Here is a 23,969-nt window from a genome sequence, read left to right as displayed (position 1 = left end):
AATTAAGGAGTTAACCGGATAATGATGAGGATGGTAATGATGTAATGAGAGTTTTTAAAGGACCCGAAGATATATTTCTGAGGACTGAGTAATCCATTTGTGTGTGAATTTATTATTATAACCTTGAGAACAATGGATCTGTTTTAATTATCCCCTTAGAGACCCTGTTTTAATGTGGCTAACCTTTTGGCAACTTCTAACACACAGTTATTCATCTACACCAGAGTTCTCGGTTCTTCAAGAGTATCTGACAAATCTTAATTGCTCTGATTGAAATATGTATATACTGTTTGGAAATACCCAATTTGTCACTGTAGGCGTATCTATGAACTTCTTAAACCTTTAAAAATGTGTCCTTATTTTTCTCGTCTTACCCAGAGGTCAAAGACAGACTTTGTAAATTCACATTCACATTTCATTCTGAGCTACTAAAAATGTCATAGTATCACTACATAGAAAGAGTAAGTTATATATGAAAATGTACTCCTTTTCCTAGAAAAGTAAAATTTCAAAGTTAATGATCAATATAAGTTTGAAATACATTACAGAGAAATATACAGAAATAATATACTGTTAATAATACATTATAAAAATCATAATCCAATTATCATAGGTCTCTAATAGTAGGCTGTTAAAGTCTTGAAAATAAAGATGTACCCACTGAATTTTTATTTTTTCAAAATATACTACTTTCTCACATATATTCTGAACCCAGTACTTTTTCTACTGATCTGTCTTTCACTGTGGCTACACCATGATATTGCAATTACAGTTGTGGGGCGCCTGGCTGGCTCAGTTGGTAGAGCGTGCGACTCTTGATCTTGAGGTCATGAGTTCAAGCCCCACACTGGGTATAGAGATGACTTAAATAAAAACTTTAAAAAATTAAAGAAATAAAATTACAGTTGTTTTATAGTAACCATTAGTATTGAGTATTTGGTAAACAAGTGCCCCCTTACTAAAATTATTTTTCAAAAATAGCTTGATGACATTGTTAAGCATTCATATTTCACAGAGACTTTAAAATCATGTTTCCACTTCCAAGGGAACCCACACTGGGATTCTGGTAGAGGTGTATTACATTTATACATTGATTTCAGAAGAAGGACTTTTTGATTATATTGATTTTCCACACAGTCACATCACATGGCCCTCCACTTGTTCACAGCTAGTTTTAGGTCTGTAAGTAAAATTTCTTAATCTTTTTCACTAGGCCTTTTTTTTTTTAAGAATTATATCGTCACTTTCTCTTATGAAAGCAGTCTTTCCACTTCTGTTTCTCACAGGTTACGCTATTAAAGGAGAGAAACTATGAATGAGTGTGTATCTTTAATCCATGTGTCATACTAAGCTCACTTCTGAGTCTACAACTTTCCTTCCAGTCTCCTCGGCCCCCCGCAGGATTCTGTCAGTGCCTCCCTCACACCCCCACCTTCCAGCCAAACTGGCCACCTCTGTTCTCTGCTGAATACATCAACCACCCCCCCACCCCCCCTGCCTATAGGCCCCTTCCTCAATTCATTAGAATTAACTAGACCAGGTTCTCCGCCCATCTGTTCTCACAGCCTGATGTACCTCTTGACCCAAGTACCTATGGTGGTTTGTCATCTATACGTTTATTTGTGGGGTCCTTGGTTGGTGATTCTATCCCCCTCCCACTAAACCACAGGGGGGCAGGTTCCATGGCTAGTTTTACTCCCCGTCTTACCCCGAATTCAGGGGCATGCAGGAGGTGCCTACTAAGAGTGTGGTACAAGAATGGCAAAAGCACCACAGCCTTGAGCCTGTGCGTAGGACGAGCAGAGAGCAGGTTTTGGACTCACACTGTCTTGGTTTTACAAGGCAAGCTACAAGCTATGTGAAAGCCTTGAAAGTGGGAATGATAAGAGCGCGCACTCCCTGGAGGGTATTAAATGCGACAGAGTTAAAGTTTATCATAACGCCCAGCTCATGGAGAGAAGCGCATTCTTCTGTGGATTCTGGCTCTTTCATCTTCTGTGTGACCACGCTTCCAGTGGTTTACGAAACGCTCCCACCCAACAGAATGCAGATACTCTTTCTGCTCCAAGGGAACAGACAATATATTTTCAACTCCATGATCATACTTTCTGAGCAGGAATTTTTAGTGAAGGGGACACAACAATGGGCAGAAAACATGAGTAACACCCAGTAGGTCTTTCATAAATGGTATGACTCCTTTCCTTTCCTTTTTTCTTTTCTTTTCTTTCCTTTTCTTTTTTCTTTTCTTTTCTCTCCTTTTTGTTCCTTCTCTTTCTTTCTTTCTCTTTCTTTCTTTGGTTTTATTTATTTATTTGACAGAGAGAGAGAAAGTGCAGGAGCAGGGGGGAGCTGCAGAGGGAGAAGTAGACTCTCCGCTGAGCAGGGAGCCTGATGCAGGGCTCGATCCCAGGACCCTGAGATCATGACCTGAGCCGAAGGCAAGATGCCCAACCAACTGAGCCACCCAGGTGCCCCAAGAATGACTTATTTCTTAGGAGGTTGCTCATGGTAGTACGTTACTACATCTTGCTGCTTGTCTAAAAAACCAAAAGAACACTTATCACAGCTTTACAGAAAACATATTAAATCTGAATTTTCCTAAAATATATTACCATCTTGACAATTTAGTCACGTCTTTAAAAATATAATATATACAAAATAATGCTTTGTTCTGAATATATTCTCTGTGTATATTCATTTTTTAATTATTTCATCACAAACTTGCAATATTTTAAAATTTTATTATATCATCTGGCCTAAATTGGATCTACTTTTGCAAGTGAATGCAATTTTCTTGCAACAAAAAGAAAACTCATAAATATTTTAAAATAGAGATGGGGAAAAATAAAATATCAGAAGAGTCACATAGTCAAGAGAAATTAGAACTATTTTAAAAAGGAAAATCTGTAAGTTATGGTCTACAATCAGGCATAGTACCTAGTAAAGTAACGTATGTCAAAAGAGAGAAGAAGCATAACACGGGGAAAAACAATATATTAATCATTAGATTATAATATTTGCCATTTACTCAGTACCTAGTATATATCAGGAACTGTATTAGGTGATTCGAACAAATCTCACTTAACGCAGATAGCAGAGGGTGGGTATTTTATCTCAAGTTTACACACGAGGACAAAGTTTAAGTAGCACACCCAGAGTCAAACATAGCTCGTGAGTTGCTGCTTTGGAATTTGAGCACAGATCTGGATGGCTCCAGAGCTCATGTCTTTCCACAAAAGCCCACTCCTTATACACTCTGCTACCAGACTGCAATCCGACAATAATTCTAAATGCATTCTAATGAAAATGACTTCAGTGCAGTAAGTAGTCATAATGTCTGTCACCATAAAAAATATATTTAGTTGTTAATAAAAACAGCATTCATATGTTTCTGGCTGCTCAAGGGCAAAGCTAATTCAATAAATCATTTTGATTCTAATAGGGTTCGAATTCCTATCCGTGGCTATGTCCTAGCCCTGCGATATTGCTTTATAATAATGTTACAATAGGAAATAATTAAATGCCAAGTTCATTCCATGCCAAATCCATGTTGCCACTACGCTGTCTTTGTATCTCTGCTATTAAAGTGTTTCATGCCATTATGCCTGTCTATGCAGGTATCTAGAAATGCTGTCCCTGTGGACTCAGAGAGCCTGCTCCCGTGAGAGACAGAGTGCTATCTGATCTAGTATTGACATGTGCTAACCCCTTATTTTAGGAGAGACGGTAGAAACTTCTAACGAGACAATATCACTCATAGAAGCTGACAATACTGTGACTGCTTATTTCCTTTGCGGGTCTGAGGAAATATGAGATTGAGATAGAAAACATTACATACTCGTCTAATACAGAGGTCCTAAGAGCTCCATGTGGTTTTTAAACTTCTCTCTATCCATACACAGCTGCTAGGATCCTGGCTTCACACAGAACATCTGCCCAGTTAGCAGGGGCTTCATGTAATACTGGCTTAGAAGAGAGAAAGAGGAAGGAGGCAGATCCTGTTATTTATAAAAACAGCTTTCTTTGAGTTTTACTTTTTGACAGATCATGGTATACGATCATTTCTAGCAGAAGACTACAGGAGATTTTGGAAGTCCCACTGACATTGACCACAAGATAATTTCATAACTAGAATTATAAGATAATGTACAATATACTTAATTAAAAACATCCACCAAACACATACTGCCTCTTAACACTCAACACACTTCTCTATAGTAAGTCATGCACCTGTATCTACACAAGAGCCCGGGTCTAACGCGCACACCGTCTCTAAAAACCAAACCTCCTACTCATCCGCTGCTGTACCTGTGTGTTAGTTGGCTGCAGCCTGACAATTAACAACCACGGGCTGCGGTGCAGGTGGCTACCGTAGCAACACCCACGTGCTGTTGATTAATGAGTCATCACAGGCAAAGCTATGCAGTTTAGTGGGGCTCTCTTTGTAAGCCTTTCTGGAGGAGTTAGAAATTCCTTTCAATGAAATCATAGAGCATGAAAAGCACCCCAAGTATCTGCAAACACCGTTTTCTGTGCACTGACTCTGAGATGCTGCGAACTTCATCACTGGAATCTTCGTCGTCACTGTATCCCACCGTGGGGTCACTATCAGAGTCTGAATAATCCATAGCAAGGGTTTACATGGGCTCTTCTCGTTCTGAAGCGATTTTGTTATGCCTCCTGGCTGCGAGGGAACTCTGGAGCACGTCGCTACCTCAGGGGAACGACACAGAGCGTAGGAGGCCAAAGGATAACGTAGTTCATGCAAAGTAGCTGCCTGAGAAGCTTTCCCAGCTCGAGAGTAATGTGAGCGCTGCTCCCGAGCCCAAGCCCTCCCTCCGAGCCAGCCTTCATGCACACTGACACTTGGAGCTTACAGCCACACACGGCCCCCGGCCCTGCCCTCTTAGTCAAGCGCAGCAGTGTAAGTCCACAGTGGAGTTTGCTTCACGCCAGACTAAATAAACCCTTTCCATCTCAGAAATCAAAGGCAAACATACTACAAGTGGGACGATAAACATCCAACAGCCACTTAAAATGAAACTACGCTCTGAATTAGTGACGGACCAGAATTGCACAATTTGTGGCGAATTCAACCATGCCTTCCAGTTTGAAAGTTAGGTCCCAGAGCAGGTAAGTGTTCTTGGACAAAAAGCTGCATCAGGCTAGTCACCGACTCCACTGCCTACTTGGTCGTGAAGTGATTCCCACATGACTCACACCTCCTGTACTCTGCAAAATGGACCGATGCACTGCACATAAATACATGTCTTCTAACCAGGGATGGCACAGAGTTAGCAACCAGTCAATTTTCGCTATCAGTATCATATCATCACATTAGGACATCGCAGAAGCATGTGACCCTTTCCACTTTCTCTCTGGAAACTCCTTCCCTAAGTTTCCATAATAGCAGTCTCCCAATTATTTCTGACACCACCTTCTCAATTTATTTTCCTGAATCCTTTACCTTAGTTCACTAAAATATAGGTGTTCCTCCAAAATTCTGTTTCTGGCCTTCTGTTTGTTGCTCTGACTTCTCTCACTGGGGAAATCTCACGTCATCTTCTGGTATCAACTACTAGCTTTATAAATGACTCTGAAGACTTCATTTTAGCCTTTACCTCTCTCCTCCTGGACGCCTGTCTCTGGAAGTTCCACTGAAATCTAATTCAAACCCAACTCATTTCCTCTTAATCGCAAAACCTCGATTTTCATTGGGCACCCTATGACATCACCTTTTGGGTCAATGACATCACCATTCTTCCACTTGCCTAGGCTCAAAAGATCTCTCCATGACTGCATAGGTTTGCTCAGACTGGCTCTATCTCTGCCTTCTCTATTGTCCCTCTCCTTCCTGTATGTTCCTAGAGCTACTGCTCTATGTGGGTCAACACCATTCCAACCAGGAATGCTGATCTGGCCTCATCACTGGCCCCCGTGCTCCTTCGCAATCCCTCTTCCCATCCACATCGCACTTGGTTGCACATTTTTAAATTTAAATCTAGCTGTGTCAACTCTTTGCATGAGAGCTTCCAAAGGAAACACCCAGGAAAGAAAAGTTTCTGTGCTGTCATCTAGGGTTGGAGGTCCTCTACTTTCTGACCTATCACCTTTTCAGGCCCTGCACTCATGACAAATAACAGTTTCCTTGGAAGACCCCAGCTGTTGTCTTCATGCCTGTGCACAGAGAGATGGTGCTGCCAAGAACCCTCCATCCCAGTTCAAAAGTTCACCCATGCAAACTTCCACTATCTTTTAGTAGCATTTATAAAGGTAAAAAAAAAAAAATCCACCTAAGAAATAGGTCTACATATTGATTATGGAAAAAAAATAGTTAAACAAAAAAAGAGAGAAATATAAAAAAATACTATGATGGCACCTACCAGGAGATAACTAAGGTTAACATCTTGGTGAATATCCTTCAAACACTATTATTCTTAAGTATTTGCATGTTTTGTGAATACAATCATAATAAGGCAATAATTATTTTAACAAATATTTACTGGGGGCTATTGCATTCTGCATGCCTGAATCCTGAGGTCTAGTGGGGACAGAAGTTAAATCAGTATGCAAGCATATAACTGAAAATGCCAATCTAACAGCATGCAATCAGAGCTGTAATAAGGGAGGTGCTCATTTGGCAATTCAGAGGACAGACAACATTTCTGAGGATGTTAAACAGTAAGACTGGAAGGATTTGTTAGCAACCTGAGTCAGGAGATGTATTTTCTAGGAAACATCTATAACACAGGCAGGAGCCCCGAGGTAGGAAATAGCATATTGTAAAAAAAGAAGGAAATAGCTTACTGTAAAACAAAGAAGGCAGGGATTCTGAGATTGAGGAAAAGAAGGCAGGGGCCAGGAGAACAGACTGGAGGGCAAGGCCACATCGTTCAGTGCTGGGGGCTACTCTAAGGATTTATTTTTTAAGAAGAGATTAAGGGGGTGCCTGGGTGGCTCAGTCTGTTGAGCTTCTGACTCTTGATTTAGGCTCAGGTCATGATCTCAAGGGTCCTGAGCATCAAGCTCCATACTCAGTGGGGAGTCTGCTTGAGATTCTCTCCCTCTCCCCCCTCCCCCCACTCACATTTATACACTCACTTGTTCTTTTAAATACATAAAATCTTTAAAGAGAGATTGACTAAGTGAACCTTTTTTTCCTTTACCATAATACATAAAACCTTAACAATTAGCTGGAAAGCTCAAGCTCAATTAAAGGAAACATTCCATACGCTATGATGAAATAAAGTATCAAGGAAATCATTTTAGATGCGTAATGTTAGAACACTGGTGGCCTTCTCACTTTTTAAAGTAGATGTTGCTGTATACCCATTGGTATATGTAAATATATATCTAAAGAGAAAATATGACCTCCACCCTTTAGATTCTTCCAATGAAGAATGCAGGAGTAATGACAAAACCAACACATAAAAATCACTGTATTATCAAGAACATATACCAACTCACGCTCAACACCAGTGCACTAGCCTACCCACGGCAGTCTCTGCTTCTCATCAAGAGTACGGACTCATGACACGACCTCAAAGAGGATATTTCTCTAGGCACAACAATTCCAAGCGTGATCCATAAAATAACCCCAAAGTGTATTCTTCCTGGCAACACTGCTGGGTATTTCCACTCACTGTATTAATTCACTTCCGCAGAGGATGCAAATCCTCTTCGACCTATGCCCATGGGAGGTCACAATCTTAAATAAGAGTGATGAATTTGGAAGAACTCCATTTTCACATTGTTTTTTTCTAGGACTTCTGTTGCATTGGTGGCATCATGAATCTTTCATGTGACCTAAGAACTTCGTATTCTATGGCATGCTTCAATGACAATGACCATAGATATTTATTAGGCTGAACCAAATGAAATTGGCAATTTTGCACAGCTATTGGCCATTTCATATGGTTGAAACTAATACATGGAATTACTGAAAGGGGAGGGAAAGCAATTGCAGAGGAGTAAATACCGCTATTTCTTTTCCCATTGTGCTCCCTTTGTGACACGAGCTGAAGTGAGGGTCAAAAGTAAGCCACATTGCTTCTATATTCCATATTTGAACACATACATTCCTGTGAATGTTGATGTGACTGGTGGCTTTTGCTCTTCTATCTAGACATTAAAGAGTGTTCTCTGTACACTCCATTATAGCTAGGGTATGAAAGAACCACTGAGGAAATTCCTAGTTTTGTTGTTGCTGTTGCTAGAGTACAAATAGTATTTACTCTGTACTCTAGCTTTTTTTTTTTTTTTTTAAAGATTTTATTTATTTATTTGACAGAGAGACACAGCGAGAGAGGGAACACAAGCAGGGGGAGTGGGAGAGGAAGAAGCAGACTTCCCGCTGAGCAGGGAGCCCGATGTGGGGCTCGATCCCAGGACCTTGGGACCATGACCTGAGCCGAAGGCAGACGCTTAACGACTGAGCCACCCAGGCGTCCTGTACTCTAGCTTTGAATAATACACTCTTTGGCAAAGTCTTACAAATTTAAAGAATGTCTTCCTGGAGTGTATTTTATGGAGAGAAGAAAGAGTTTGCTTTTCTTGTTTATTCTCTGTTATTATTTTATTAGTCATTTAGAAGAATAGATTTTAGATATTATGTTGCCATGGCTTTCTTAGGAGGCCATCTGGTCTGTTTCTGAATGATTTAGAGGTATTTTAATTTAAGAGGGAAAAAAGGAGAAGGAAAATTTTTCCTCTATTAAAAAAAAAAAAAGTCAACCCCGGAGTACAGCACAATAAATGTTTGTTCCTTTACTCAAATCAGACACTCACTTTCCTCTTAACTCCATGCTTCCCCTTCTCTGAACCATATTTCATAAAATAATTTGATCAAAATAAACCCGGTGGTTGGTTTTACTTTTCAGACAGTGATACATGTAATTTTGTAATTTAATGGGCCAAAGAAAGTTTGCATTGTGGGAGAAGATATTAACAGACATATTATTCCATGTGTCTTAAGGGTCATAAGTACTTTATTTTTTTAAAGATTTTATTTGAGACAGAGAGAGAGAGAGTACACACACGAGCAGGGGGAGGGGCAGAGGGAGAGGGAGAAGCAGACTCCCCGCTGAGTAGGGAGCCCAACAACACGGGACTCGATCCCAGGACCCTGAGATCATGACCTGAGCTGAAGGCAGACGCTTAACTGACTGAGCCACCCAGGCGCCCTGGGTCCTAAGTACTTTAAAGAATAAAATAATACATTGGTCTTTTTTCTGCATGTCTTCTGCATTCCACAGAGCTGACAAGTAATTCTTCTGTTTTCCCTATCTTTAAAGTAGCAGAAACAGAAGTATACTAGAATGATGGCTAGAACTGATGTACTGGTAAATCCCAACTGATGCTTGTTTGAAACCAATGTTAAGTTGTGTGGGCACATATTTCAAAGGCCTTTTACCTAAAGTGCCTTCAAGCTGGGAGTGTGTCCTCTCCTGTAAAGAATCTGAGGCACCGTGTCAAGAGAGTGTCTCTTATTTCTTGTTCTATTGCCAACTTAGTACGTGACCTTGAGGAAGTGCCCCATTATCCACATTCGAAATTGTGACTGAGATCACTGTTCTGTTCTCCTCTGTAATTAGTTTTAGCAATGTGGACACTTTTCAAAAGTTCCAATTATAATGGTTTTCAATGCTCCTGAGACAATTCATCCTGAATCCAAGGATATTGCTTTAAACAGAAAAGGACATGATAAGCCTATAATTATGATCTACTATCTAAATATGTCAGTGGTATATCATGGCATAAATTTTCCTATTAGTCATGTTTATCTGTGACTAAAAATGTATTTTCACATGGAAATTAGACATGTTCACTTGAAATAATATATTCACAATCAGAAGTCAAGAAAATGTAATACATGTTCATAAAATCATATTTCGATACTTTAAAATTAAAATTGAGATTTTAATAGGGCTCTTTCAGGGAAGAGAAATATTTAGAAATTTCATTTATTATTATCATTACTTTGAGATTTTTAAGACAGAGACAACTATAAAAGATCTTTTCCTTTTTTTTTTTTTTTTGGTTCTTGCTCATCAAATATTTCCTATTTTGCATTATTTGAATAAAGAAATAGCTTTTTAAACAATATTAGTAAGTGATTTTAGAGTCCAGTTCATCTAACATGCTATAATTTCATCCAAATTGAAGATCAACTTTGAGTCACAGATAAAGAGAAGAAACAGCTTCATTGGTAAAGAAAGGAAACTCAAGGCTATGCTTATACAAACCAATCTGAATAAAAAGTGCTGAAGTGGAACCCCTGCATACAAACAAAATAGTCAGTGTTGATTAGGAAAAGCAAACAGGATACTGGATTCATTGAATGTATCAATTTTTACCAAGAATTTTAATATATTAGACTTGCCTTCCTTGCCCAGCAACTCTAAGTTATGTATATGATTTTAAATAGTTGTAAAATATTATACAGTTTAAATACCTAAATAATTGAAAGCTAATTTCTTTAATATGTAAAGAGTTTCTACAAGTCAATAGGAATATAAAAAATAACACCTCAATTAAAAAATGAGCAAATTATATGGACCCTTCATAGACAAGTAAGAAATAGCTTTTAAGCATGAAAACAGGCCACAAAACACAGTGAGAGAAATGCAAAGTCCTTGTGAAAACACTATTGGTAAAAATCTAATCTAGTGTAACCGTTTTTGTAGACAATTCAGCTTTGTATAACAATTCACACCATGTATTACATTTTTTCTTGTGATTATTTATCTCGCATAGGTACTCACGCTTTTGGGAAATAATGACATTAAATATTACTACAACATTGTAATAACAACATTGGAAATAACCTCAATATGCATCAATGTGGGATTAAAATTTTTCGGGATGCCTGACTGGCTCAGTTGGTTAACTGTCTGCCTTCAGCTCAGGTCGTGATCTCAGGGTCCTGGGACCGAGTCCCTCATCGGGCTCCTTGCTCAGCAGGGAGCCTGCTTCTCCCTCTGCCTGCCGCTCCCCCCCCCCCCGCTTGTGCTCTCTCTCTCTCTGACAAATAAATAAATAAAATCTGTAAAAAAAATTTTTTTTCTATAACAATACAAGGGGCTATTTTTAAAAGAAACTATTAAAATAACTGCCTCTCTGATTTCTTTTCCCATTCAGTTTTCCCTCCCTTCTACTATGGTCCTCTGTGCTCTAGACTCAGGGAAACTGAGGTTTACAGAAGGAAGGGGGGTGGGGGATGGGGTAACTGGGTGATGGGTATTAAGGGCACGTGTTGTGATGAGCACTGGGTGTTATGTGCAACTAATGAATCATTGAACACTACATCAAAAATTAATGATGTACTATATGTTGGCTAATTGAACATAATAAAAAAAATAAAATAAAATAACTGGAGAAAAAATATATACACATGATCTCCAGGATATCTTAAGTGAAAAGACCATTGGAAGAAAACTATGTGTATATGCTCTCATTGATGTAAAATACACACAGATAAGCATACATTAAAATGCATTGGTTATTTCAGGGTGTGTTAAAAAAAAGTAATTACATCCAGGGAAGACACTATGTGATTAAAGGACAGAAAAAGGAGGGAAAATTACTTTTGTAGCTTTTGAGTTTTATATTATGTACTTGAATTACCTATCATAAAATAAATATTGTTTTTAAAGTAAATACATGAAATAATAGAAATGGACTCTTACAAGCAATTTCTGGGTAGAGAGGCTGGTGAAGTCTTACACTCCTCAGGGGCCTTGTCTGTGTTGACTGCGTGGTTAGCTGTTGTCCATCCCTGGGTCGCCTCTCAACCTTCAGCCCATGGGCATCCCCAGTGAGCAGGACTCAAGCGAACTGATGCTGGCCTGGTCTGATCACACGGAAGGGATACTAGCTTAGTGGTGGGGGGGGGGGCAGTAAAAAAGTTTGACACAGTATCCTCCTGTGTCGTTTACAACACTGCCTTTTGCCCTGCTTTCATTGGCAGCAATTATAGGAACTAGATGACAAACTAAGGAAGGTATTTTTGCAGCAGGGACATCTGCATCTTAACACCCTTAACCCCTGTTAGGGTGGTGTTATGGGCCTCTTAAAATGTTAAACTAGCAAGTGTAGGTCTTATAGATATCCATAGTAGGTATGTAATAACACCTATATTTAACATTTCTTTGAGATTTTATTTTTAATATTTCTACAAGTAATTGGAAAATACATTTTCGCTCCATAATGATTTTTCACAATATAATCACACAAGGTGCATTAAGCGTGTTTAAAAAGTCCATGGTAAATCTTTGCATTAAGAAAGCAGAGCATTGTCATTAGAAGAGCAGATTCAAAAGTTACTTCATCTAGGTTCAAATACCAGATGTGACACTAATTAGCCATGTAATCTAGAATAAGAACTTAAGTTCCCTGCTTCTCAATTTTCTTGGGAAAATAAAATTATTTAACAGGGCTGATATTATGAAGAATAAGTAATTACATGTACAAAAGCACCTGGATTAGTGTCTGACCTACTGATCACTCAGTAAACATTAGACAGTATTATTATGACTTCACTACTATTAAACATGTCTAACTGCAATAGAGTCTCTATATTCTTGTTTACCTCTGGTAAATCATCATAACTCACATGCCTCTTCTATTAATCTGAAAAGTTTCTCTTTTCATAGTTAGTAAATCCCTCTGTTGATCATATAAAACATGCCTCCAATGTGCATTCAAGGATTTCAAATCACACTGATGAAATTTTCAACTATGGCTGACTCAATCTAAAATTGCAGGAATTAATGAAAATGCTTCCTTGCTCTAATACAGAAAAAAATGACATTCATTCATTCATTCATTCACTCATTCATAAAGTAGGGTTGGCAGATTTAGCAAATAAAATTACAGAGCATTCAATTTAATTTAAATTTCAGATAATATATTTTTTAGTATAAGAATGCCCCATGTAATAACATACTTGTAGTAGTATTCATTGTTTATCTAAAATTCAAATTTAACTGGTGTCTTGCAATAATCTAAAATCTTTCAGACACATCAAGAACAGTTTTCAGAGGGAAATTTATAGTGGTACAGGCCTACCTCAAGAAACAAACAAACAAAAATCTCAAATGATCAGTCTAACCTTATACCCAAAGTAACTAGAAAAAGAACAAACAAAGCCCAAAGATAGTAGGAGGAAAGAAATAATAAATATCAGAGTGGAAATAAATGAAATAGAAATTAAAAAAAAAATTTAAAAAGAGCAATAAAACCAAGAACTGGTTCTTTGAAAAGGTAAAAACAAACAAACAAACAAACAAACACAAATAAACCTTTAGATTCATCAAGGAAAAAAAAGAGAGAGGACACAAATTTTTAAAAATTCAGAAATGAAAGAGAAGTAACAACTGACATCATAGAAATACAAAGGATTATAAGAGACTACTGTGAAAAATTATATGCCAATGAACTGGACAACCTAGAAGAGATGGATAAACTCCTAGAAAGGTACAGTCTTTCAAAACTGAATTAAGAAGAAAATCTGAACAGATTATTAGTAACAAAACTGACTCAGTAATCAAAAAACTCCCAACAAACAGAAGTCCAGGACCAGATGGAGAATTTACCTGTGAATCCCAAACATTTAAAGAAGAGTTAATTCCCATTCTCCTCAAACTATTCCAAAAAAACAGAAGAAATGGCGAAGTTTCCAAATACATTCTATGAGGCCAGCTTTACCCTGATACCAAAACCAAAAACACTGTAAACATACACACATACCAATCAAAGAACTATGGGTCAATGTTCCTAATGAACACAGATGCAAAAGTCCTCAACAAAATATTAGCAAACTATATTCAACAATACACGAAAAGGAACATTCAACATGATAAAGTGGGATTTTTTCCAGGGATGCAAAAATGGTTCAATATCTATATATCAGTATATTAAAAAATAAAGGACAAAAATCATATGATAACCTCAGCAGACGCAGAAAAACCATTTGAAAAATTTAACATATGATTAAGATTTTTCTCTCTCCAAGTGGGTTTAGAGGGAACATACCTCAACATAATAAAGGCCACATATAATAAACCACAGTTAATATCATACATAATGCTGTAAAACAGAGCTTTTCCTCCAAGATCAGAAACAAAACAAGGATGTTCATTCGTGCCATTCTTATTCAACATAGTATTGAAGTCCTAGCTACCACAATCAGACAAAAAAAAAGAAATAACAGGCATCTAAACTGTAAGGAAGAAATAAAATTGTCACTATTTGCAGATGACATGATATTATACAGAGCAATCGCTAAAGAATTCATCAAAAACTATTAGAATTAATAAATGAATTCAGTAAAGTTGCAGGATATAAAATTAATATACAGAAATCTTTTGTTTCTATACACTAATAACAAAGCAGCAGAAAGAGAAATTAAGAAAACAATCCTATTTACAATTGCACAAAGAAGAATAAAATACCCAGGAACAAACTAACCAAGGAGGTGAAACATCGGTTCTCTGAAAACTATTAAACACTGATGAAGGAAAGGGAAGACAACACAAAAAATGGAAAAAATATTCCATGCTCATAGACGGCAAGAATTAGTATCATTAAAATGACCATATTATCCAAAGCAGTCTACAGATTCATTGCAATCTCTATCAAAATACCAATATCATTTTTCACAGAAGTAGAACAAGTAATCCTAAAATTCGCATGGGACCACAGAAGACCCTGAATAGCCAAAGCAATCTTAAGAAAGAAAAACAAAACTGGACGTATCACAATCCCAGAATTCAAGATACACTACAAATCTATAATAATCAAAACAGAATGGTACTGACATAAAAATAGACACAGAGATCAGTGGAACAGAAGAGAGCCCAGAAATAAACTTGCACTTATATGGTGAATTAATCTACAACCAAGGAGGCAAGAATATCCAATGGGGAAAAAGACCGTCTTTGACAAATGGTGCTAGAAAAACTGGACAGCGCATGCAAAAGAATGAAACTGCATCATACACAAAAATAAACTCAAAATGGATTAAAGACCTAAACATGAGACCTGAAACCATAAAACTCCCAAAAGAAACACAGACAGTAATCTCTTAGACATTGGTTTTAGCAATATTATTTATGGATGTCTCCTGAGGCAAGGGAAACCAAAGCAAAAATAATAAACTTTTGGGACTACAGCAAAATAAGAAGCTTTTCCAAGTGAAGGAAACAACAAAACAAAAAGACAACCTGGTGAATGGGAGAAGATATTTGCACATGGTATATATGGTTAGGGATTAATACCCAAAATATATACCGAACTTACACAGCTGAACACCTAAAGAACCCAAAGAATCCAAGGAAAAAAAATGGACAGAGGACCTGAATAGACATTTTTCCAAAGAAGACATACAGATGTCCAACAGACACTTGAAACGACACTTAACATCACTCTTCACTAGGAAGTGATTTTAGATTATTGCAAGACACCAGTTAAATTTGAATTTTAGATAAACAATGAATACTACTACAAGTATGTTATTACATGGGGCATTCTTATACTCAGAATGGCTAATAGACATAGTATCACCTTACATCAGACAGAATATGGCAAAAAGACAAACAGCAAGTGTCAGTAAGGATGTGGAGAAGTGCCTTAGGCACTGTTGGTGAGAATATAAATTAAGGCAGTCACTGATGCAAAACCGTATGGAGGCTCCTTAAAATATTAAAAATACAAATACAATATGATCCAATAATTTCACTACTGGGTTACTCAAAGAAAATGAAAACACTAATTTGAAAGGATATAGTACCCCTGTGTTTACTGCAGCATTATTTACAATTGCCATGGTATGGAAGCAGCCCAAGTGTCCATCAACAGATGAATGAATAAAGAAGATGTGGTGTATAAATGCAATGGAATATTACTCAGCCATAAAAAAATAATGAGATCTTGCCATTTACAACAACATGGATGGACCTACAGGGTGTTACGCTTAGTGAAATTAGTCAGAGAAAGACAAATGCCATATGGTTTCACTTATATGTGGAATCTGAAACAAAACAAAGCAGAAACAGACCCACAAACACAGAGATCAAACTGGTGGTTGCCAGAGAGTTTGGGATTAGGGGTTGGGTCGATGGGGGAAGGGGAGTGGAAGATACAGGCTTCCAGTTCTGGAATGAATAAGTCACAGGGATGAAAGGCACAGCACCGGGAATATATTCAATGGCACTCTAACAGTGTTCTTTGGTGACAGATGGGAGCTACATTTGTGGTGAGCGTAGCATATAGTGTAGACTTGACAAATCACCATGTTGTTCACCTGAAATTTATGTGTATCGACTATACTTCATTCAAACAAGAAATAACTGTGTCTTATATTTATCTGGCAACCCTGAATAAAGTTTCTGAATATAGACTCTGAGCATGGTGCTGCCCTAGGTGTTGGGTTTATAAATGGGTAAAGAACAAAATTCTTGTCCTCCAAGAGTTAACAATCTAGTAAGGCAGGCCACTGATAGTTATCATGCAGTATCATCAGGGTATCAAAGATGATCAGAGGTGTAAACAGAGTGACTTGGAATCACATGGGACTGTCCCAACCCTGACTGGGAGAAAGAGTGGGATGGGGGCACGGATTTATTGCCAGAGAGGATCTGGAAAACTAAGGGAAGAGTCACAACCTCAGATAAGAACTGATGTGCTTTGAGAAATGGGTTAGCTGAGAAAGGGAGGTGGTCATATCACAAGGAGCAGCCTGTGAAAAAAGAGTAAGTCTTGTGTGCAGGGAACAGCAAGTAATTCATAGGGCTGAAACCCTGGCAGCAAAACGTGCAGGCAAGTGAAACGAGGCTAGGACGGATGGGACAGAAGTTACAGTGGCTGCATTCTGACTATACACATGTATTTTAAAATTCAGAAGACAGTCTGACCACATCCTGAAACCTCCTGAAAGTCTCTGAAAGGGAGAAAAAAAACACAGGACAAGCAGGAGTGCCTGTGTGGCCAGCATGCTCTCCAGTTACCTGGGTTTCTTATTTTGTTTTCTTTTTTTGCTGTTAGAGACTGAAGGGAATTGCTAGGGAGAACCACTGAATCCTTCCTGGATAACTGTAAGAAGAAAAGTATTCAAAGTAAACCATGACCATGTTAGGACCACCATGAAGTCTTCCCGGATTCATAACCTCCCCATTGCTCTCCTTATTTCCCCTCCTCAATATGCCTGTGATCTAGCAGTTTACCTGATAGCAAATGACAGACACGGGACGTCTGGAAAACTATTCTTTGGTTGTCTTCTGTGTTCTGAGCTTTGCAGAAGGGAGTGTATATTTCACCCACCGTGCTCCACTCAGAGCCGCCCCTCTCTCCACGCTGAGGCGCTGGGACACTAAGCTTAACTGAGCACCTACCTACTATGTGAGGGGCACTGGGAAGATGGACAGCAAGAGCCATGAACTGTTACCCTGAATTGACAGCTAAGGATCCTAACGCACATATGGTAACACAGTAGGGTCGTCGTAAAAATAGTTGTGGCACCATTGAAACTGGCCAAACATTCAGACTTGAACTAATCAACAATCACTGAGTGCTTCTTTGTACCAGGTATTTGCTGCTTGAAAGGGAAATTTCTTCATAACACAATCATATGGGGTCAGGAAACTATGCCCCCGGGCCAACACCAGCCAGCAGCTGGTTTGTACAGTTCCCGAGGTATGAATGGTTTCTACATTATTAAAGGGTTATTTAAAAAAGAAAAGAAAAGAAAAGAAAACTGAAAACAGTAGAGCAAAGAACATGCAATAGAGCATATACGTGATCTGCAAAGCCTAGGATAGTTGCTATCTGGCTCTTTATAGAAGAAGTTTGCCTCCTTCTAAATAGATGGAAGAACTGAAGTCCAGGGAAATTCAAGGAGCGGCTTGGAATCATACAGTTAAAAAGGGACAGATCTGAACTTCAGATTTTTTTCTGTTCCCAGTGTCCGTGTACCTTCCACTAACCTAGCTATCTTCCCGCTCTTGGAAATAATCTACCCTTGTTTGTTCTGCAGCTGTGGTCAAAGGGTGTTCTTTTGCAGGCTGTATTGCCTTGACCTTCTAATGGGGTAACAGCATAGACATGAATTCACTTTCACCTAATCCCAAACCCACTGCTATATAAAAAACACCACCCTGCCACTCTCCTCAACTCTTGTGATTTTATGCATCTACCTCCCCAGGGCTGACAAGCCCATCAGGCCCAAAGCCTTAATTAATGTTTTCTCAGTAGTAATACACATGGAATCTACATGGCAGTTAATTACTTAGTGATTCAAGGAAGACCTCTTTGGAAGACTCTAACCACACCTAAAATGGCTCAAAAGAAAATGCTCAATAAATATAATCTATACTTTAATAAAGCATCGTACCATTTGGTAGACTTTTAAAGATCACACAGCAAATAACCTGCTAATTAAATGTCTTAATGGAACTTTTAATAATCTTAACAAATTAAGATATCTAGTGGTTTCCATTATTTGTAGATACAACACAAGGCTCACAACCATCAGTGGCTATATTCAGCCTTCATCACAAAATTGAGAAATCTATTTTATCTCACTACCAGACCGTCATGGTCATCCAGCATATCCATCCGCAGTGCAGAAGACAGTCAGCTATCACTCCATCAGATGAATGTCGTATTGCCTCATTCTGTTGTATTGCCCAAAATGATGGGCTGATATCGCTTAAGAATAAAGCAGCCACATCTTCTTTCTTAATTCAAAGTGCATTTAAAGGATTTGCTTTATTACCCTTCCCCCTTCCACCCTCCTTCTTTCCCTCTCCCCCTGCTCTTCTTCTTTTCATCCATCCGATTACTGTGTCTAAAATCTGTAAGAAACCAGCTTCCGCACTATGACAGATACAGTGATGTACAATGCATAGCCCTTACTCCCAAGAAATTTATAGTTTAATAAAGGCAAATATGAGATGTTAGAAACAAACCTTTATTTCACGCTAATGATAGAATAGCAACTATGCAAATAATCGCATTTAACAGTAAGTAGTATTTACTGAGTGATCGCCATATGCCAATTTCTGTAATAGGCATTGACACTTTTGAACTGACTTCATCTTTGTAATATTTGATTTAATTACTATTATACTTCCCCAGTTTGCCAGATGAAGAAACTGAGGTACAGAGAGATTAAGCACTTTCCCAAGGCCATAAAGCCGAAGAGTGGCAGAGATTCAAATTCAGGTACGACATGCTAACCTTCTGGTGCCACAAATTATCATATTTGATCCTCACAAAAATCCCATAATAGATACATTTTTAGAGTGTCTGCTCAGATAACCATAACTGCAATTCTGTAATAATCTCCTCTGCTCCAAGCCCACCTAGGCAAACCTTTGGTCACCTTTTTCTTTGCCACTAGGCACAAATGCTCATAGTTAGCTGCTTGGAGCTAAGTGGTGAGGGCCAGGGATCATTGACCAAACCCCCAATCGGATTCTGTTTAAAGGGAACTACGAATCAAGGACCCATGTACCTCAGAACAAGAGGGAGCTCCAGCTAAGCAATCTCCACCAAATGGATAGAAAAGTCAGAGAAAACAGGTGTAGCAAGCAAGACTGAGAGACGTGCACAGCAAAACTGAGATGAGGAGAATCCTATTTGTTTTGAATGCATTTCTTGGATGTTCATTATAATTCTTTTTAAAAATATTTTATTTATTTATTTGGGGGGAGAGGGAGGAGCAGACTCCGTGCTGAGCAGAGAGCCTGACACGGGGCTTAATCCCAGGACCCTGAGATCATGACCTGAGCCAAAGGCAGACACTTAACCAACTGAGCCACCCAGGCGCCCCATTATCATTCTTGAGAGTACCAAGGAACCTTGGGTCTGTAAGATAGTTCATTACCCATCCAGTATGGTCCCTTTTTGAATCATCCTAGGGTGAGGTGGACTTTGCTACTTATAATTAAAAAGAATAACTATTACACTAAAGGATACTAAATGGAGATGCTATCTTCATGGTTAAGTTGCGGGAGCAGATTTGAAGCTCCAGGAGCTTATGTGAGAAACACAAAAATAATAATTCAAGGGGAGAAAACTACAAATCCCCACAAACTAAGTATACACGAGGGGAAGGGATATGGAAGAAAAAAAAAAAAAACTTCATGCAGGTCGAAACCTTAGGAATGCTTATGCAAAAAAGGATTTGCCAGGTCTTAAAATATGGACAGAATTTGTTTTTGTAGTGACAGAAGGAAGAGTGTTCTAAATAGGACAGCATGGATGATGCAGTGTGTTGAGAAGTCAGCTTTGCTGGGACCAAATTGGATTGAGGGCATATGGAAGACTCAGCCAGAAAGGCAGGCTGGAGCTACACTGTAGCAGACAGACAACCCTAGGCTGTGACATTCACACTTTTTAATTATTTACTTAAGGGCTTGCAAGGGACAGAATCGTAAGCTTTGAGAAAATCCTCTGGCAATGTCAAGTAGTAGATGAGAAGAAATAAGATATGGGAAGACCACTCAGGAGTTCATTTAGAAGACAAAAAGAGCCTAGGTAACTCTTCAAGATCCATTATATGGTCATTAAACAGGTAAACAGTCTGCTTCAATAGAACTCCCCATCCTCCCCAGAAGTTAAAAAAGAACCACACACAAACACATACACACAAAGCATAAAATGATATGGATAATCATAAAGGTATATGGACCACCAACACCAAATATGTTGAAATGACTCATACTCTACGGAGTCCTAGGATCATTCTTTCCCTTGGAGTACTTAGGCCTTAGTTTTCTCATCCATAAAATGTGTATCTAGGCAGAGGACAGGAGCAAAGGTAAGTGCAGAGAACCCAGGTAATTATAATACAGTTTAATTATAAGTAAAAATTAATATGCAATGGTATGGCCATAACACAGAGGACAGCAGGGTGGCACCATCTTGCTGGGAGGCCTTGTGGTACAGACTTCTTGGAAGAAATTAGGGAGAGGCTGAGTCTTCAAGAGTAAAGAGAAAAAGACAAGGTAAGAAGTGGGACTGAGTGGAGTTGGGTGAGAAGTGAGCAGGCATTTATGGCAGAGAGGATCTTACAAGCAAAGGCAGACTGTTGACAAACAGTAGACAAATGACAAACACATCTGTGGTTTGGAGCACCACAGAGAGAATCAGGGAGGAACAGATAATCAGGCTGGAAAGAAGGGCAGGAGCCAGGTCACAGGGAGGTCCAAACTACTTAATGTGGGATAAAAGCCATGAGCTCTCAAATAACACTGCTTAGTGTCTCCAGGAAACTCCAGCATGGAGACATTTCACCTTGATCCTCAAGAACACACTATTTATATCTAGAGAAAGCCTAAAATTAGATCAGATCAAAACATTCCCATTGACTCACACAAAAGAGATCATCTGTCGGCAACTAACTTCCTGAGTTATATTTAAAATATCTCCTAGTGCCAAAGGGATAGAATGATTAACTTATGAATAACTACCATCTTTGCTGAAAGATTTTAATAAGAAGAGAAAAACATCACAAAATATACTAATTTTGTCATCTACCAATCCTATACTCCTGGGTCAGGTCGTCAACGAAGGCCATCATCACACTGCTGAACAAGCAAAATTGGTAAAACAAAGAGCCAGTACAATACCTGATCTTTTTGTGCATTTCCTATGTGCAAGGCACCATGCTGTGTGCTCTAAATCATCTAATTTAAAGATATATCTGCTTCTCTAAAATATTTTCCCTTTCATTTCCCCTCTTCTTCCATCTGAAATGTCCTGCATTGTATAATAGAAAGAATATGGGCACTGGAGTCCAACACACTCAGTTCTGGACTCTACTTGTCATTTATCTTCAGATAAGTTATTTAATCTTGCTGAGCCTCTGTTTACGTCTCTGGAAAAAAAAAAAAAAAAAAAGAAAAAAACAACAACAAAAACAGTACTGTAATATCTACATTGTAGGGTGATCAAGATTCAGGAAGATAATCCAGATCAAGATCTCTGGGACAATTCTGGCATTTGTTGGTATGAGTGAACATTTCTTGGCCAAGTGTGCTTACGTGCTTTTTCAATCCAATAGGCACCTGCCTTTGGTAGGTAATTCAACTTTCCTAAAGGATGGTGAGCCTACTGACTTCCAGAACATGTAGTTCTACCCATAATTAGTCACAGAAGTAGCAACAGTGCAGCTTTGGCAGGCTGCCTCTTACCGGTGGGGGGGGGGGGTACATAGCAATGTGGGTCAATCATGCTTCTTTTGAGCAATCAGCCTGTTTGTATTTAATGGACACTGTGCTTCTACTGGGGAGTGAAGCTCCAAAGTATGGCCCTACACTCAAAGTCACACCAGACCTCCCAGAACAGATTTTGGCTCTGGTTTTTCTCTTTCCCAATCTTCCACCTCCCCATATGTACTATTTCCCCTCTGTCTCAATTTCTTAATATGATTTTCCTAGGGTGCTGATCTTTTTCCCTTCCTCCCTCTATTTTCTAAAAAGAAAATAAACCAAAAAACCCAAAACACTGATGTGAAATGAGCAGATTCTGAACAGATTACAAAAACAGAGCTCTGCTGAATGGGTAGGTGTCCTGAACCTAAAATCAAGTTGATAAACACATGGCACAGCATGATCTGATTTTGCCTCAAAGGTGCACAGCCAAGGCACTGAGACGTGGTAAGCAGTGGGTACGAGACAGAAGACAAGGAACCATCATCCAAAGCTGAGTCAAGCTCCTTGGCGCTGCTGTCTATGACCCATAAAGGGGAGTTGTGTTGGTGTAGATGACAAATCAAGTCTTTTTTTTTTTTTTTTAATCTAAACAAATGGTGGGTGTTCATTAACTCCCTTTCTTCAGATGGCCAGGTGGCCAACCTAAGTATTTTCCCAACCAATTTTGGAAAAATAAGCTGGTTGCATCTCCTTCGTCTGCCTTGATAGAAACCTTTTAGAATTTCATGCCATACTTGGAAAGTGGTAGGATGTAGGCAAAAGGAGTATCCAAATTTTATGCTGAGTAAAATAATGTGGTTTCCAGAATCTGACTACCATATCTCTAATGTAAATCCTTGATTATGCTCCTAGACACGCCCCTTTGGGACCTGTGATAACCTCCCAAGGTCATACCACATACTTTCTAAAATTCTTTCTTCTGCAAAATTCATATAAAATTTCACTTGAGACACCTTTAGTATCATTACAATAGCTATCTGAGAAGAAAAAAAATTCCATTTACGGATTATGTACATTTTCAAAAGGCAGCTTTTGATAGTAGTAAACTGTAATCTGTATAATGGGTCAGTGCCAGGCTTTGCACTTAGAACACAGTGAACACTATTAGAAGAGAAATAACTCACTGTTCTTTTGCCCTCCTTATTTATAGTACAAGGAAAGAGAAACGACTGGCCATATTACACATGACAGAGCAGAATATGATCCACTTGGGCAGGGATATTTGGACAAACTTCTACACCAAGCACACCTAGGCATCGTTGACAGGTCATTGTTCAAAGATGGAACAAGGACAGGGGAGCTTCTCCTTCCTGACAGTGGACATCACTAGGGGCCAGAGACCTCTGAACAGCACGTGCAGACTCAAGAGCTTTTTACAAGGTTATTTTACCTGCTGTCATAGAGATTAAAAACAATCGCCCCTTGCACATCCATGGCTTCCTTAGCATAACTTCATTGTGCTAATGGATATTTTTATATCTTCAAATATCTTTGTTTAATGAGAGAAAGATGGCATGAGAAGGGGTAGACACAGGACCAGAAAAACTAGACTCAACATTTGGTGTCACTCCCTAGACTAGTTCCAGGATATCTGCGGGCATTCAACCTCTCTGTGTCTTGATCTGCCCCCCCTCCCACCTACACAATGAACAAAAAAAAATATGTATAAATATTTTTTGCTGGCATTTGTGTGTGTGCATAATTTAAAAAAAAATGAAATGTTCCAAAATAACCCTTAGAACCCAGATATGG

At 38.7% G+C, this 23,969-nt stretch overlaps 1 protein-coding gene across 2 annotated transcripts in view; it reads right to left on the bottom strand.

Annotated features, from left to right (window-relative positions):
* PRKG1 (protein kinase cGMP-dependent 1) overlaps positions 1-23,969 on the bottom strand; it is a 1,234,019-nt gene that overhangs the window by 149,172 nt on the left and 1,060,878 nt on the right. The gene's annotated exons all lie outside the window — the stretch shown is intronic.

The sequence above is a fragment of the Halichoerus grypus genome, chromosome 7, assembly GCF_964656455.1.
Source record: "Halichoerus grypus chromosome 7, mHalGry1.hap1.1, whole genome shotgun sequence".
Classification (NCBI taxonomy): domain Eukaryota; kingdom Metazoa; phylum Chordata; class Mammalia; order Carnivora; family Phocidae; genus Halichoerus; species Halichoerus grypus.
Note: the sequence above shows the minus strand (reverse complement) of the source record. Positions and strands in the feature narration are given on the sequence as shown.